Source organism: Mobula hypostoma, chromosome 4, assembly GCF_963921235.1.
Source record: "Mobula hypostoma chromosome 4, sMobHyp1.1, whole genome shotgun sequence".
Classification (NCBI taxonomy): Eukaryota; Metazoa; Chordata; class Chondrichthyes; order Myliobatiformes; family Myliobatidae; genus Mobula; species Mobula hypostoma.
Window position 1 is genome coordinate 12,506,026 of NC_086100.1, and position 17,391 is coordinate 12,523,416.

Genomic DNA, 17,391 nt, shown 5'->3' on the forward strand with positions numbered 1-17,391 from the left:
TCTTGAAAAACAGCTATCACCGAGCCCTCAGGCACCTCACCCGTGGCTAAGGACATTTTAAATACAATGGATTCCAGTTAATTGACACACAGGGTTAATTTGCAGGTCGAGTCTGTGGTGAGGAAGGCAAATGCAATAGTCCAAGTGGGGCCTGAACAATGCTTTATAAATTCTCAACATGACAACATTACATCCTGGCTTTTATACTCTAGCCCCCTTGAAATAAATGATAATGTTGCACTTGCTTTCCTCACCACATAGTCCACCTCCAAATTATCCTTTAGGGAATCCTACACAAGGACTCCCAAGTCCCTTCGCACCTCAGTTTTTCTATTTTCTCTCTACTTGAAAATAGTTATCCCTTTCATTTCTTCTACCAAAGTGAATGACCATGCACCTCCCGACACTGTATAAAGCTGCCTGCCCCTCCACCTATCTTCATATCCTCATCAAACATTGCAACAAGGCCATCAATTTGTTCATCCAATTTACAGACAGATAACGTAAAAAGTATCTGTCCCAACACAGACCCCAGTGGAACACCATTAATCACCGATAGCTAACCAGAAAAGGCTCCCTTTATTCACACTTTTTGCCTGCTGCCAATCAGCCACTGCTTTATCCATGTTAGATCTTTCCTGTAATACTCTGGGGTGTACTCCATCTGGTCCAGGAGACTTATCTACCTTCAGACCTTTCTGTTTCCCAAGAGCCTTCTCCCTATTAATGTTAGTTTCACACATTTCAGGACCCCTGACACCTGGAACTTCCACCATACTGCAGTGACTTCCACGGTGAAGATGGATGCAAAATACTTACTTAGTTCATCCACTATTTTGTTGTTTCCCCATTACTACCTTTCCAGCACTTTTTTCCAGTGGCCCAATATCAACTCCCACTTCTGTTGTATACTTTATGTATCTGAAGAAACTTTTGGTATCCCCTTTAATATTATTGACTAGCTTACTTTCATATTCCATCGTCACCTTCAAAAGTTGCCTTTTAATGGTTTTTAAAAGCTTCCCAATCCTATGACTTCTCACTATTTTTTGCTCTATTATATGCCTCCTCTTTGGCTTTTCTGTTGGCTTTGATTTCTCTTGTTAGCCATGGTAATGTCATCTTTCCTGTAGAATGCTTCTTCCCCTTTGGGGTGTCTGTATCCTGTGCCTTCTGAATTGCTTCCAGAAATTCCAGCATTGTTGCTCTGCCATCATCCCTGCCAGTGTTCTTTTCCAATGAATTCTGGACAACTCATCTCTCATGCCTCTGAAATTCCCTTTGCTCCACTGTAATACTGATACATCTGATTTTATTTTCTCCTTTCCAAATTTTGGGGTGAATTCAATCATATTATAATCACCTCCCCTAAGGGATCTTCTACCTTAAACTCTAATAAATTCTAGTTCATTGCACAAGGCCCAAACCAGAATAATTGAATAATTGATCCCTGAGTAGACTCAACCACAAGATGCTCTAAAAAGCCATCTTGTAGTCACTCTCGAAATTCCCCCTTCTATAATCCAGCACCAATCTGATTTTCCCAATCTATCTGCATATTGAAGTCCCCATGACTATTGTAATATTGCCCTATTGGCATGCATTTTCCATCACCCATTGTAATATCATAGAAAGAATGTTCTGAAACTGAAAAGGGTTCAAAGCCGGTTCACAAAGATGATTCGAGAATTGAATAGCTTGTCATATGAAGAGCTTTTGAAGGCTCTGGCCTGTATTCACTAGAATTCAGAAGAATGAGGGATGATCTCATTGAAGCGTATCAAATGGTGAAAGGCCTTGATAGAGTGGATGTGGAGAGGATGTTTCCTATGGTGGAAGTCTCTAAGACCAGAAGACACATCTCAGCATAGAGGGGTGTCCTTTTAGAATGGAGATTAGAGGAATTTCTTTAACCAGAGAATGGTGAATCTGTGGAATTCATAGCCACAGGCAGCTGTGGAGAACAGCTTTATGCTTATTTAAGGTTGAGGTTGATAAATTCTTGATTGACATGAAGCAATCCAGGGGTCAGGAGATTGGGGGTGATAGGAAAAATGGATCAGTCATGTTGAAATGGCGGAGTGGGGTCAACTGTTCTCCTAGATGGTCTTACATCTGGACCAGATCAGACCGTGAACAAAACCATTCTGAATTGTCTTACTCCATATTTCTCATCAGGCATAGTCACAAAAATTACTGCTTTTTAAACACAGAAATGATGCTGATTAAAAGCTGTTTGCTCCAAGCGCAGTGTACAGTCTAACAGTCACACAAGCATACGCATCTAATGCTAGTTAGAAACAGTTCTGCACCAGTCTCCTGCCCCAGTCAAGAGGCATAGTGTCCCAAATGTACGAGATCCTGGCTATTTTCTTGATTAATTTTGTTCTTTAAGAGTTGGCCCAAATAAGCAACTGCCCCGATTTGCTGATGGCCCAATTAACTGGAATCCTCAGCCAGGACTGCTGGATCTTCTGCATTAACCTCCCACAATGTCTGAGACTGCGTTAGACGTACCCACTCCAATTTCTCGCAAGACAACAAGCACCTCCTCCTCTGAAATCCCTAAACAGTCCACATGACCTGTTTTATCTGAGAATTATAGACTACTGAGTAAACAGCAGTATGGAGGGGCTACTGCACAGGACTGAAAGAAGCTGCAGAAGGTTATAATTCTAGTCAGCTCCATCTTGGGCACTAGCCTACAAAGTACCCAGGACATCTTTAGGGAGCGGTGTTTCAGAAAGGCAGCGTCCATTATTAAAGACCACCAGCACCCAGGACATGCCCTTTTCTCATTGTTACCATCAGGTAGGAGATACAGAAGCCTAAAGGCACAGACTCAGTGATTCAGGAACAGCTTCTTCCCCTCTGCCATCCGATTCCTAAATGGACGTTGAAGCTTTGCACACTACCTCACTTTTTTAAAAAATATATAGTATTTCTGCTTTTGCACATTTTTAAAAATCTATTCAATATAAGTAATTGATTTACTTGTTTATTTATTATGTTTTATTTTATTTATTATTAATATTATTATTTTTCTCTCTCTCTGCTAGATTATGTATTTCATTGAACAGCTGCTGCTAAGTTCACAAATTTCACGTCACGTGCCGGTGATAATAAACCTGATTCTGATTCTGACATAGCCTCCTGACTTTTGAACTCAATTCCTAGACTAATAAAAGCAAGCGTTCCATAAGCATCCTTAACCATCTTATCGACCTGTGTAGGCTCTTTCAAGGAGCTACGAATTGGATTTAAGTTCTCTCTGCTCAGCAAAACTTTAAGGACCTTGCCCTTAGCAGTGTACCGTCTCCTTAGATCTGCCCTGCTGAGGAGCAACATCATATTTATCTGGGTTAAACCACCTGCCATTTCTCAGCCCATATCTGCAACTGGTCTATATCAAACTGTATTCTTTTCCACTCGTCCACGCTATCTACAACTCTACCAGCCTTAGTATCATCTGCAGACTTACTAACACTTAACTACATTTTCACCCAAATCATTTATGAACATCTCAAAGAGCAGAGGTCCCAGCACAGATCCCTGTGAAACTCCACTAATTACAGATCTCCAGCTCAAATAGGGCCTCTCCACCACTATCCTCTGTCTTGTATGTGCAAGCCAGTTTTGAATCCTGCCAACTTGCCACTGATCCCATGCGTCTTAATATTCTGGATTAGCATCCTATGAGAGACTTTGTCAAAAGCCTTACTAAAATCCATGCAGGCAATATCCACTGCCCTGCTCTCAGCTATCTCTCTCATCACCTTGTCAAAAAACTTAATTAAGTTGCTAAGGGATGACCTGCCACATACAAAGTCATGCTGGCTCTCCCTAATTAGGCGTTGAGTTTCCAAATGCATGCCCTGGGTGCTGGAGGTCTTCAATACTGGACACTGCCTTCTGAGACACCACTTCCTAAAGATGTCCTGGGTTCTTTGTAGGCTAGTGCCCAAGATGGAGCTGACTAGATTTACAACTTTCTGCAGCTTCTTTTGGTCCTGTGCAGTAGCCCCTCCATATCAGACAGTGATGCAGCCTGTCAGAATGCTGTCCATGGTACAACTATAGAAGTTTTTGAGCGTATTTGTTGACATGCCAAATCGCTTCAAACTTCTAATAAAGAATAGCTGCTGTCTTGCCTTCTTTACGACTACATCAATATGTTGGGACCAGGTTAGCTCCTCAGAGATCTTGACACCCAGGAACTTGAAGCTGCTCACTCTCTCCAATTCTGATCCCTCTATGAGGATTGGTACGTGTTCCTTTGCTTTACCCTTCCTGAAGTCCACAATCAGCTCTTTTGTCTTACTGACGTTGAGTGCCAGGTTGTAGCTGTGGCACCACTAGTTGGCGTATCTCAGTCCTGTATGCCCTCTCGTCACCACCTGAGGTTCTACCAACAATAGTTGTGTCGTCAGCAAATTTGTAGATGGTGTTTGAGCTCTGCCAAGCCACACAGTCATGTGTATATAGAGAGTAGAGCAGTGGGCTAAGCACACACCCCTGAGGTGCACCAGTGTTGATCGTCAGCGAAGAGGATATGTTATCACCAATCTGCACAGACTGCGGTCTTCTGGTTAGGAGGTTGAAGATCCAATTACAGAGAGAAGTACAGAGGTCCAGGTTCTGCAACTTGTCAATTAGGATCGTGGAAATGATGTTATTAAATGCTGAGCTATAGTCAATGAACAGCATCCTGACATAGGTGTTTGTGTTGTCTAGGTGGTCTAAAGCCCTATGACGAGCCACGGAGATTGTGTCTGCTGTTGACCTATTGTGAAAATAGGCAAATTGCAATGGGTCCAGGTCCTTGCTGAGGCAGGAGTTCAGTATAGTCATAACCAACCTTTCAAAGCATGTAAGTGCTACCGGGCGACAGCCATTAAGGCTGTTCACATTATTCTTCTTAGGCACTGGTATAATTGTTGCCTTTTTAAAGCAAGTGGGAACTTTTGTCCATAGCAGTGAGAGGTTGAAAATGTCCTTGAATACTCCCACTAGTTGGTTGGCACAGCTTCTTATAGCCATAGCAGGTACTTTTTCAGGACCTTCTGCCTTGCGAGGGTTCACTCTCTTTAAAGACAGTCTAGTATTGGCCTCTGAGACAGAGATCACAGGGTCATTAGGTGCAGTAGGGATCTTCACAGCTGTAGATGTGTTTTCCCTTTCAAAGTGTGCATAGAAGGCGTCGAGTTCATCTGGTAGTGAAGCATTGCTGCCATTCATACTATTGGGTTTCGCTTTGTAGGAAGTAATGTTGCAACTTTATAAAACTCTGGTTGGGCCACATCTGGAGTACTGCATACAGTTCTGGCCACTCTACTATAGGAAGGATGTTGAGGCTTTGGAGAGAGTGCAGAGGAGTTTTTACCAGGATGCTGCCTTGTTTAGAGGGCATGTGCTATTTCAAGCAGCTGGATAAACTTGGGTTGTTTTCTTTGAAGCGTCAGAGGTTTACAAGATAATGCGAGGCATAGACAGAGTGGACAGAGAGTATCTGTTTCCCGAAGTTGAAAGGTCTAATGCCAGAGGTGCATGCATTGAAGGTGAGACAGGGTAGGTTTAAGGGGGATGTGAGGAGTAAGCTTTTTAATTCAGAGAGTGGTAGATGCTTGGAATGCACCGCCTAGAATAGTGGTAGAGACAAATATATTAGAGGCTTTTAAGAGACATTTGGATAGCCACGAGGTTATAAGGAGGATGGAGGGATATGGTCATGGTGTAGGTAGGAGGGATTAGAATTTGGGTGTCTTTGATTTGCTCTTTATCTGGTTCGGCACAACTATGGGCCGAATGCCCTGTTCCTGCTCTGTATTGTTATATGTTCTATGTTCTATAATATATTACCCTGTGATTTATTTTCTTCCAGGCATTTTCAGTAGAACTATGAAACACAATATAATTAAAGAAGAACTGCACACAAGCCAAGACTGCCAAATGACCGATGTGCAAAAGAAGACAACCTGTCCAAATACAAAAAAAAACTCCCTGATAAATAAATAATAAATTATACTGAAAGCATAAGTTGTGGAGTCCTTGAAAGTGAGTCTGCAGGTTCTGTGTTGAGGTGAGTGAACTTTTTCCTCACTGGTTCAGGAGCCTCGTGGTTGAAGGGTAACAACTGTTTAACCTATTTTGATTTCAGAAGTCACAAGAACCATGGACGGGTTTGCCAAGTATTCTGCCTGATGCCCAGCATCACTTATGAAGAATATAATACTTTGTTCAAGCTGAGTTTCTCATGAATGTTGGACTATTTCTGTTTCATTTATTTACAGCCTGTGGGCGGTTCTGGCCAAGCGCTACATTCAATACCCAAACTTAATTGTTCCTGAACTGAGACACTCATTGTTTCTACAAAGCTGTTATAGGTCAAACACTGCTGCTGGCATATGGGTTGTGCCCGTGCCTTCTGTGTTAAGGATGGGAGGATGTCACTGAGCTGAATGAGTTTTTATACAATCAAGCAAGCTCATTAACATCTTTACTTCTTGAGCAGACTGAAGAGAGCTGGACTGCACACGTCAATACTCACAACCTTCTGCAGAGAGCATCCTAACATGCTGCATCACTGCATTGTACGGTAACTGCACCGTGACGGACGGGAAGGCTCCACAATGGGTGGTCAAAGCTGCCCAACGTATCTCTGGTATCAGCCTACCTGCCATCAAGGGCGTATATAGAGAAAGGTTCCAGAAAAAAAGCCAGCAATTTCATGGAGGATCTCACTTACCCTGCCGGTAGATTAGTTTTCCCATTCCCATCAGGAAGGAGACTATGTGGCATCCAAAACAGCACTACCAGACTCAAAAACCCAAGCAATAGACAATAGGTGCAGGAGTAGGCCATTCAGCCCTTCGAGCCAGCACCACCATTCACTGTGATCATGGCTGATCATCCACAATCAGTACCCTTTTCCTGCCTTCTCCCCATATCCCTTCACTCCACTATCTTTAAGAGCTCTATCTAACTCTTTCTTGAAAGAATCCAGAGAATTGGCCTCCACAGCCTTCCGAGGCAGAGCATTCCACAGATCCACAACTCTCTGTGTGAAAAAGTTTTTCTTCAACTCCGTTCTAAATTGTCTACCCCTTATTCGTAAACTGTGGCCTCTGGTTCTGGACTCCCCCAACATCGGGAACATGTTTCCTGCCTCTAGCGTATCCAATCCCTTAATAATCTTATATGTTTCAATCAGATCCCCTCTCATTCTTCTAAATTCCAGTGTATACAAGCCCAGTCGCTCCAATCTTTCAACATATGACAGTCCCGTCATCCCGGGAATTAACCTCGTGAACCTACGCTGCACTCAAGCAGTACCCCACCACCACTAATTTATCATTTCCCATTGGAGTCACCTTATGTACAGACTCTCCTGTGGTTAGGATTACTTCATGGATGTATTATATTTATTGTGTACTTTGTATTATCGTGTTCTTTATCTTATTGTGATTTTGTTGTGTACTCATTAGATCCAGAGTAACACCCCTGTGCCTAGCATCACTTTTCTGGGCCTCTCTCCCAGATGAGCTCAATCGCTTTTACGCTCGGTTCGACGTCGCGAGCCTCCGAGGAAAGCCACCGCTACAACCTGGTCATCGCTGAGGCACACAGGCGTTTCCAACGAGTGGACAATCGCAAAGCTGCGGGACCAGGCGGCGTCCCAGGGCGAGTACTCAGGATGTGCGTGGCACAACTGGCAGGTGTGTTTACAGGCATTTTTACTCTCTCCCTCTCCCAGTGCAGGGTGCCCTCCTGCTTCAATTTATCCACCATTGTCCCTGTACCAAAAAAGACTATGGTAACATGTCTGAACGACTGGCGTCCTGTCACACTCACCTCAATAATAAGCAAATGCTTTGAGGGGCTGGTCAAGGATTACATCTGCAGCTTGCTACCACCCAGACTGGACCACCTACAATTTACCTACCGGCACAGCCAATCAACGGATGACGCAATAGCCACTGCTCTACATACGGTCCTTACACATCTGGAGAAGGATGCTTAGAGGGAGACGGAGGCGGAGTTAAGATGGCACTAAACGGCGACTCCTTTGTTTGCATCTTCAGAAGCAGCTCTATTTCCATCTTTAACATCTTTATTTTCCCCCTTTCAGGGTTCTTTTGAAGACCCTGACCTGGAATTACCCGCTGACTACGGTTCTCTGCAGGAGTAGGACCCATTCTCAGAGTTTCAGGACTGACCATTGATCGGCACGCCAAGGGTTCGCCCTGCTCACACATGACTTCATGGCCAAACACCCAAGTTCACCGATTACATGACAGTGGTGCGGCTCAGCACCAACAACAATGAGACGGCCTACAGGGAGGAGGTGGAAGAGCTCCAGGCCTGGATACAGGCTTTTAACCTCTTCCTCAATGCCAACAAGGCAAAGCAGATTGTTATCCACTTCAGAGAACTTGCCCCACTCACACCCCTCATAACGTAAGTGACATAGCAGTGGAAATTGCGAGCAGTTTCAAACTCCTAGAGAGCATCTCACACGCAAACTCTCATCATCCCTGAGGACATCCTACTTGATCAGGAAAGCTCACCAATGCCTCTACTTTCCAAAGAGGCTGAAGAGAGATGAACTAAGCACACCTACGCTGATGGCCAACTACGGATGTGCAGTAGAAAGCATCCAAACATGCTGCGTCACTGCATGGTATGGAAGCTGCACTGAAACAGAGAGGAACGGTCTATAACAGATCGTCATAACTGCCCAATGCATCACTGTAGCGATCACCTGCATCACGACCAGAGAAAGGTCTGTCAAGTTCTGACACAAAGCGCTGGAGGAGCTCAGCTGGCTTGGCAACGTCTATGGAAAAGTGTAAACAGTCGATGTTTCAAGCCGAGACCCTTCATCAGTACTGGGTTTGGCCTGCTGAGTTCCTCTGGCATTTTGTGTGTGTTGCTCTGGATTTCCAGCATCTGCAGATGTTCTCATGCCTGTCAAGTCCCATCTGGCTTCCTGAGGTGAAAAGTTTCGGGCAAATTGAAACTCTTAAACTATCTACAGTACAAGGCAATGGAGCAGTGTAAGTCTCTGTGTCTGCTCTCAGTGTGCTTTTCCACTGCCTTGCCTTTATGAAGTCTCCGCTAATTAAGATTGGTCTCGTTATCTGATTGTTCATTGCACAATCTTGTGTGGCCTGATTTTTGTATTTTCCCTCTGTGTGCACATCAGAAAAACAAAAGGCTTAAAAATACATTGAGTGGCCACTTTATTAGGTACACCTGTACTTCTTTGTTTATGCAACTATCTAATCAGCCAATCATGTGGCAGTAACTCAGAAAAGCAAGCAGACATGGTTAAAAGGTTCATTTGTTGTTCAGAACAAACATCAGAATGGGGAAAAAATGTGATCCAAGTGGTTTTGACCATGGAATGATTGTTGGTGCCAGATGGGGTGCTTTGAGTAACTCAGAAAGCGTTGATATACCAGAATTTTCATGCAGAACAGTCTCTAGGCTTTACAGAAAATGCTGCAAAAAAGATAAAAAAAAGTTTTGTGGGTGAAAGTGCCTTGTTAATGGTCAGACTGGTTCAAGCTGATAGGAAAGTGACAGTAACTCAAATAACCATGTGTTACAACAGTGATGTGCAGAAGAGCATCTCTAAATGCACAACACATTAAATCTTGAAGTCACTGGGCCACAGCAGCAGAAGTCCATGAACATACACCCAGTGGCCACTTTATTGGACACAGGAGGTACCAAATAATGTGTGGCCACTGGGTATAAATGAGATAGTATGATGAAATTAATCTTTATCTTCAAAGCAAGAGATATCAGTGGCAGCTGTGCATCATTCTACCATCTACCTAGGTTGTCTGAGGCAGCTATTCTCAACACCATGCAGAAGTCCAATGTACATTTATATCCAGAACGAGGGGCCACAGTTTGAGGATAGAGGGGAAGCCTTTTAGGACCGAGATTAGGAAAAACTTCTTCACACAGAGAGTGGTGAATCTGTGGAATTCTCTGCCACAGGAAACTGTTGAGGCCAGTTCATTGGCTATATTTAAGAGGGAGTTAGATATGGCCCTTGTGGCTACGGGGGTCAGGGGGTATGGAGGGAAGGCTGGGGCGGGGTTCTGAGTTGGATGATCAGCCATGATCATAATAAATGGCAGTGCAGGCTCGAAGGGCCGAATGGCCTACTCCTGCACCTATTTTCTATGTTTCTATGTTTCTATACCTACTGCCCAAGACTTTTGCACACTACTCTATTTGTCAATGTGGAGCGGAAAGCCAGTTTGTAAATCTGGTGGGAGCAAAGGTTGTTGGGAATGGTGAGGGTGGAGCACTGCGGGAGGGGTGTGGGACAGGTGCCAGAGAAGGTATCAGGGTGGTGGGTGGCATGGGCGAAGACACAACTAGCCTTGAGACAGTTGGTAAGATTATTTGATTCCAGACAATTGCTTAATTGATTATTACAGTATATCTCTTCGGTGTTTCCCGCTCCTTCCTCTCTCCCCCTTTTTGCAACCATGATTCCCCTCTCCCTGTCCCCTTCCTACTCTCAGTCCAGAATAGGGACCCATATCAGAGTCAGGTTTACCATCACTCATAGCGTTAGTACAGTGCAATACATAAAATTACTACAGTACTGCCTTAGGCACCCTAAAAATATATGTGCCTCAGATTTTTGTGCAGTACCATAATCAGGAAGAATTTGTTCTACTTGAATGGGGTACTGTTGTATGGTGGTTAAGTTACAGGACTAGAATCCAGATAATTAGTGATATGGATTCAATCCCACCATTGTGACCAGGGAATTTACATTTAATTGTCTAAATCTGGAACGTCAAAGGTTTTGTAACATTCTACAGATGTAAGAGTGACATAATAATCACATTTGTCCTACTCATTTCCTTCAGGGAGAAAAAGCATTATTACCTAATCTGCAGCTGTATCCATTTCTGCAGATGCACCAAGCTTAAAGGATGGAGAGCAAGTGGGAAAGTACAGTGAATGGACCCTGGCTAACAATGCCTACAGACCAAGAATAATTAAAACATGGCAATAACTGGTCGGAATAGTGTTTATCATAGAGTCATATAATTATTAAACAGTCCATGCCAAACAAGTTGACTTGAAGTAATTTTATTATCAAAGTATATATATGTTACCATATACTATCTCGGGGTGATGGGCACGTGGCCAAGTGGTTAAGGCATTGGACTAGCGACCTGAAGGTTGTGAGTTCAAGCCCCAGCCGAGGCAACGTGTTGTGTCCTTGAGCAAGGCACTTTACCACACATTGCTCTGCGACGACACTGGTGCCAAGCTGTTTGGGTCCTAATGCCCTTCCCTTGGACAACATCGGTGTCGTGGAGAGAGGAGACTTGCAGCATGGTCAACTGCTGGTCTTCCATACAACCTTGCCCAGGCCTGCGCCCTGGAGAGTGAAGACTTTCCAGGTGCAGATCCATGGTCTTGCAAGACTACCTTAAGATTTTTTGTTGCAGGCTTCCACAGGAACAAAGAAATACAATAGAATCATTGATAAGCTACACATAAACAGAGACTAACAACCAAAGTGTAAAAGACGACAAAAGGTGCAAATACAAAAAGAGATAAATAATAATAATAAATAAGCAATAAATAATATTCAGAACATGAGTTGAAGGTTTCTCAAAAGTGATTCCATAGTTTGTGGAATCAGTTCAGTGATGAGCTGAGTGAAGGTGGGGTAATTGTTCCTGATGCCGGTGGTGTGGGACCGATCACTGTTGTATCTCCTTTCCGATGGCTGTAGTAGAAGAGAGCTTGGCCCGGGTGATGGGGATCCATATTGATGGATACTGCTTTCTTGTGACATGTAGATATGCTCAAAGGTAGGGAAGATTTTTCCTGTGATGGACTGGGCCATATCCAGTACTTCTGGTTAGATTTTCTGCCCATCAGCTGAACTCCATTCCTGTTGTCGACATGAGCTGTCCTATTTCCCTGCATTTGACTTATATCCCCAAAAATGCAGGCACCACTTGTGCAAAGAGCTCATTCGACACTCACGATTCTGAGTGAAGAAGTTTCCTCTCATGTTCCTCTCAAACTTCTCATCTTTCAACCTTGACCCATGACCTCCAGTTGTAGTCCCACCTAACCTCAGTGGAAATAGCCAGCTTGCATTTACCCTAACTATACTCCTCAAAGTTTCATAAACCTTGATTAAATTTCCTCTCAATCTTCTACATTCAAAGGAAAACAGTCCTAACCTATTCAATCTTTCCTTATAACTCAGGTCCTCCAGACCAGGCAACACCCTTGTAAATTTTCTCTGTACTCTTTCAATCTTGTTTATATTTTTCCTGTAGGGAGGTGAGCAAAACTCCACAAAATATTACTAATCAGGCCACGCCGACATCTTACACAACTTCAACAATTAACATCTCATCTCCTGTATTCAGTACATTGACTTATGAAGGCCAATGTGCCAAAAGATTTCTTGACACTACTTTCAACAAATTATGGACCTGTATTCCCAGTTCTTTTTTGCTCTACTACACTTCTCAGTAACCTACCATTCACAGCGTAAGACCTACCCTGGTTGGTCCTACCGAAGTGCAAATCCTTTCACTTGTCTGCATTAAATTCCATCTCCCATTTTCAGCCCATTTTCCAGCTGATACAGATCCCACTGCATGCATGATAGCCTTCCTCACTGTCCACTACATCCCCAAAGGTGGTGTAACGCATGAAACTGCTTATCTAGTTAACCAAATTATCTTCCAGATCATTGACAATAGATGACAAACAACAAAGGACCCAGCACCAATCCCTGCAGCACACCACTAGTCACAGGCCTCCAGTCAGATAGGCAACCCTATACAACCACTCCCTGGCTTCTCCCACAAATCCAGTATATAATCCAATTTACTAACTCATCTTGATTGTTGAGTGACTGGTTCATCTTAACCAACCGCCCATGTGGGACCTTGTCAAAAGCCTTGCTAAAGTCCATGTAGACAACATTCACCACCTTGCCTTCATCAACTATCCTGGCAACTTCCTCGAAAAACTCTATAAGATTATTTAGATATGATCTACCATGCACAGAGTCATGCAGACTATCCTTAATCAGTCCATGTCTATCCAAATACTTATATATCCAGTCCCTTAGAATAACTTCCAATAACTTTCCCACAACCGATGACAGACTCACCAGCCTATCATTTCCTGGTTTATGTTTAGAGCCTTTTTTTAAAAAACAGAGCAACAACATTGCCTATTGTCCAATCCTCTGGCTAGTCTCTGAATAAAAACTGATGCAAAATATGTTTAAGATCTTGCTCATCTGTTTTGGCTCCACACAGGAATGACAAATCTGGTCTTCCAGTGGATCAACTTTGTCCCTTGCAATCCTTTTGTTTTTAACATATCTGTAGAATCCCTTAGTATTCTCCTTCACCTTGTCTGCTAGAGCAAATTCATGCCTCCATTTAGCCCTCCTGATTTCTTTCTAATGTGTTCTCTTGCATTTCTTATACTGCACAAGCACTTCATTTGTTCCTCCTTGCCTATACCCACTATGCACCTCCTTTTTTCTCTTTACCAGGGCCTTAATATATCTTGAAAAGCAAGGTTCCTTACACTTGTTATCTTACCTTTTATTCTGACAGGCACATATAAGTCTTGTATTCTCAAAATTTCATTTTTGAAGGCCTCCCACTTTCCAAGTACACCTTTGCCAGAAAACAGCCTGTCTCAATCCACACTTGCCAGATTATTTCGGATACCATCAAAATTGGCCTTTCTCCTATTTAGAATCTCAACCCGCCAACCAGACCCATCTTTTAGCATATTTACTTGGAAACTAATGGCATTGTGGTCACTAACACAAACTTCTGTCACCTGCCTGGTCTCATTCCCTAATAGCAGATCCAGGATCACATGATCTTATTAGGATTTCTACGTACTGATGAAGGAAACTTTCCTGAACACATTTGACAAACTCTATCCCATTTAGTCCATTTACAGTATGGGATTCCCAGCCAATATGTGGAAAGTTAAAATCACCTATTATAATGACCGATGTTTTTTGCAATAGTCTGTGGTCTCTCTCTAAATTTGTTCCTCTAAATCCCTCGGACTGTTGGTGATCTGTAATATGACCCCAATAATGTGGTCATAAGTTTCTCAATACTCAGCTCTATCCATAAAGCCTCACTAGATGAGTTCTCCAGTCTGTCCTGTCGGAGCACTGCAGATTCATTTACCCTGACGAGTAATGCCACCCCTCCTCCGTTAATCCCTCCCGCTGTCACATCTAAAGCAACGGGACCCTGGAACTTTGATCTGCCAGTCCTGTCCCTCCAGCAACCATCTCACTAATAGCTACAATGTCATAATCCCAGGTGTTAATCCATGCCCTGAGCTCATCCCCTTTTCCTACAATACTTTTTGCATTGAAATATATGCAGGGCAGGACACCAGTTGCCCCATACTCAACCTTTTAATTCCTGACTTTGTCTGAGATCTTACCAACATCTGTCTTCACAACCTGTCCACTAACTTGTCAGGCACTCTGGTTCCCCTCCCCCTGCAATTCTAGTTTAAATCCCACCGTGCAGCATTGGCAAATCTCCCTGCTAAGATATTAGTTCCCCCTCCAGTTCAGGTGCAAACCATCCCTTCTGTACAGGCCCCACCTTCCCTGAAAGATGATCCAAAAATCTTATGCCCTCCCTCCTACACCAACTCCTTAGCCAGGTGTTAAACTGTTTGCTCTTCCTACTTCTGTCCTCACTAGCATGCAGTACAGGTAGCAATCCTAGATCACAACCCTGGAGGTCCTGCCCTTTACCTGAGCACCTAACTCCCTAAAATCCCTATGTAGAACCTCATCACTCATCCTGCCCATGTCGTGGGTACCTATATGGCTACCATGACCTCTGGCTGTTAACCCTCCCACTCGAGGATGCTGAGGACTCAAACTGTGATGTCCCAGACCCTGGCACCAGGAAGGCAACATACCATCTGGGAATCTCTTTCTCACCCACAGAATGTTCTTTCTGTTCCGCTAAGTAACAAATCATTTGTGCAAGTTCAAATCTCAAAATTCAAGCCAAAGAATTACACAGATCCGATTGGCATTATTTGCATGTGTGGCCCAGTAGTGTGTTTATGTCAATAGATAACATAGTGTGAGGATGTGCTGGGGGAAGCCCAGAACTTATTTATAATAATAATAAATAATAGATAATACTGAGAATGTGAATTGTAGGTTCCTTAAATGTAAGCTTATAGGTTGTGGAATCATTACAGTGTTGAGGTGAGTAAAATTATCCACGCTGGTTTCACAGCCTGATGGTTGAGGGGTACTAACTGTTCCAGAAGCTGGTGGTGTGGGACCTAAGGTTCCTGTATCTTCTTCCTGATGGTAACAGCGATAAGAGAGCATGGCCTGGGTGGTGGGGGTCCTTGATGATGGATGCTGCTTTCTTGTGGCAGCACTCCTTGTAGAGGTGCTTAATGGTGGTGAGGAGTTTTCCTGTGATGGACTGGGCTGTATCCAGTACTTTTCGTAGCAGTTTCTGTTCATGAACTGAATTCCATTCAAGTTGTCTGCCTGAGCTGCTCCTTCCCTGTATTTGACTTGTATCCCCTAAATATTTCCTATCCATGAACCGGTTTAACTGCATTATACATGTCGTAGTTGTACTCGTCCACCGTATTTCCACTTCAGCTTGTTCCATCAGTCCACCACTCGCTGTGTGAAAAGTTGGCCCTCTCAAACTTATGCTCTCTCCTATGCCTTCTACATGTAGACTCTCCTACACTGGGAAAAAGATACTGACTGTTCAGTTATCCAAGCCCCTCAGGAATTTATAAACCTTTCTAAGATCATTTCTCAGCTCTCTCTGTTCCAGACTATCCAGTTTCAAAGCTCTAGCCCTCTGGTCCCTTCAACATAATCACATGAAGTAGACATCATAGTCAAAGAGCCCCCCACCCACCCTGTACATTCCCTCTTCACTCTCCTCTCATCGGGCAGAAGATACAAATGCCTGCAAGTACATACCACCAGGATCAAGGACAGCTTCTCTTCCACGGTTTTAAAATTATTAAATAGTTTCCTTGTCAATATGATGGCCTTGTGACCTCACAAACCAATTTTTTCATGGCCTCGCACCTCATTGTCTGCCTGTACTTCACTTTCTCTGATACACTTCATTCTGCTTCCCGTCCCCCACCCCTCCCCCAAGTTCTACTCCATCCTCTCTCCACAACCTTCTTATTCGGGATTCTTCCCCCTTCCTTTCCAGTCCTGAAGGGCCACGCCATTCTCCTCCCTCAACGCTATCTGATCTGTAGAGCTCCTCTAGCATTTTACTCTGCATTCTGCTATTGTTTTCACTTGTACTATTCTAATGCATGGCTGTAAAGAAATTATCCGTACGAAAGCAACACACACAAAATGCTGAAGGATCTCAGCAGGCAAGGCAGCATCTGTGGAGAAAAGTTCAGTCGATGTTTCGGGTTGAGACCCTTTGGTAGGACTGGAGATAAAAAGCTGAGGAGTAGTTTTAAAAGGTATGTGGGGCAGGGAGAGAGAATCACAAGGTGATATGTGAGATAGGAGGGGGAGCGATGAAGTAAAGAGCTGGGAAGTTGATTGGTGAAAGAGATACAGGGCTGGAGAAGGGGGAGTCTAATGGGAGAGGACAGAAGGCCATGGAAGAAAGAAAAGGGTGGGGGGAGGAGCACCAGAGGGAGGCGATGGGAAGACAAAGAGATAAGGTGAGAGAGGGAAAAGGGGATGGAGAATGGTGGAGGAGGAGGTGGGGGGCATTACTGGGAGTTTAAGAAATCGATGTTCATGCTATCAGGTTGGAGGCTACCCAAACAGAAAATAATATATTGTTCCTCCAACCTGAGAGTGGCCTCATTGCGACAGTAGGGGACACCATGGGTTGACATATTGGAATGGGAAGTGGAATTACAATGGGTTGCCACTGGGAGATCCTGCCTCTTCTGGCGGATGGAGCGTAGGCGCTTAGCAAAGCAGTCTCCAATATACAGAACACCACACCAGTAATACCAGACACAGTATATGACCCCAGCAGATTTCCAGCATCTGCAGATTTTCTCGTTTGTGATCTGTATGAAGGTTATGCTAGACAAGCTTTCTGTTGTACCTCAATACAACTGACAATAATAAACCAACTTCCATCTTTGTAAATAATTCCTGAACCCTTTCCTGCTTAGTGAGATGAGGAGCAATTTCTTAAACTAGAGTGTGATATACCTGTGAAATTTCTCACCACAGAGGCCAAGTCATTGGGGATATTTAAAGTGGAGGTTGGTAGGTTCTTAATTAAAGTTACAGTAAAGAGGCGGGAGAATGGGATTAAGAGGGAAAAT

At 43.7% G+C, this 17,391-nt stretch overlaps 1 long non-coding RNA gene across 7 annotated transcripts in view; it reads left to right on the plus strand.

The window, feature by feature from the left end:
- Positions 1 to 17,391, plus strand: part of LOC134345128 (uncharacterized) — a 149,398-nt gene that overhangs the window by 118,787 nt on the left and 13,220 nt on the right. For 2 of the 7 annotated variants that reach the window (XR_010017607.1, XR_010017612.1), the window contains 4 exons: positions 4,735 to 4,870; positions 5,882 to 6,079; positions 7,485 to 7,715; positions 10,902 to 11,093. This is a non-coding gene — a long non-coding RNA (uncharacterized LOC134345128). Of the gene's footprint in view, positions 1 to 4,734; positions 4,871 to 5,881; positions 6,080 to 7,484; positions 7,716 to 8,128; positions 10,194 to 10,901; positions 11,094 to 17,391 lie in introns of those variants that run through there. The other 5 variants (XR_010017611.1, XR_010017608.1, XR_010017613.1 and 2 more) reach the window with 4 other exon arrangements.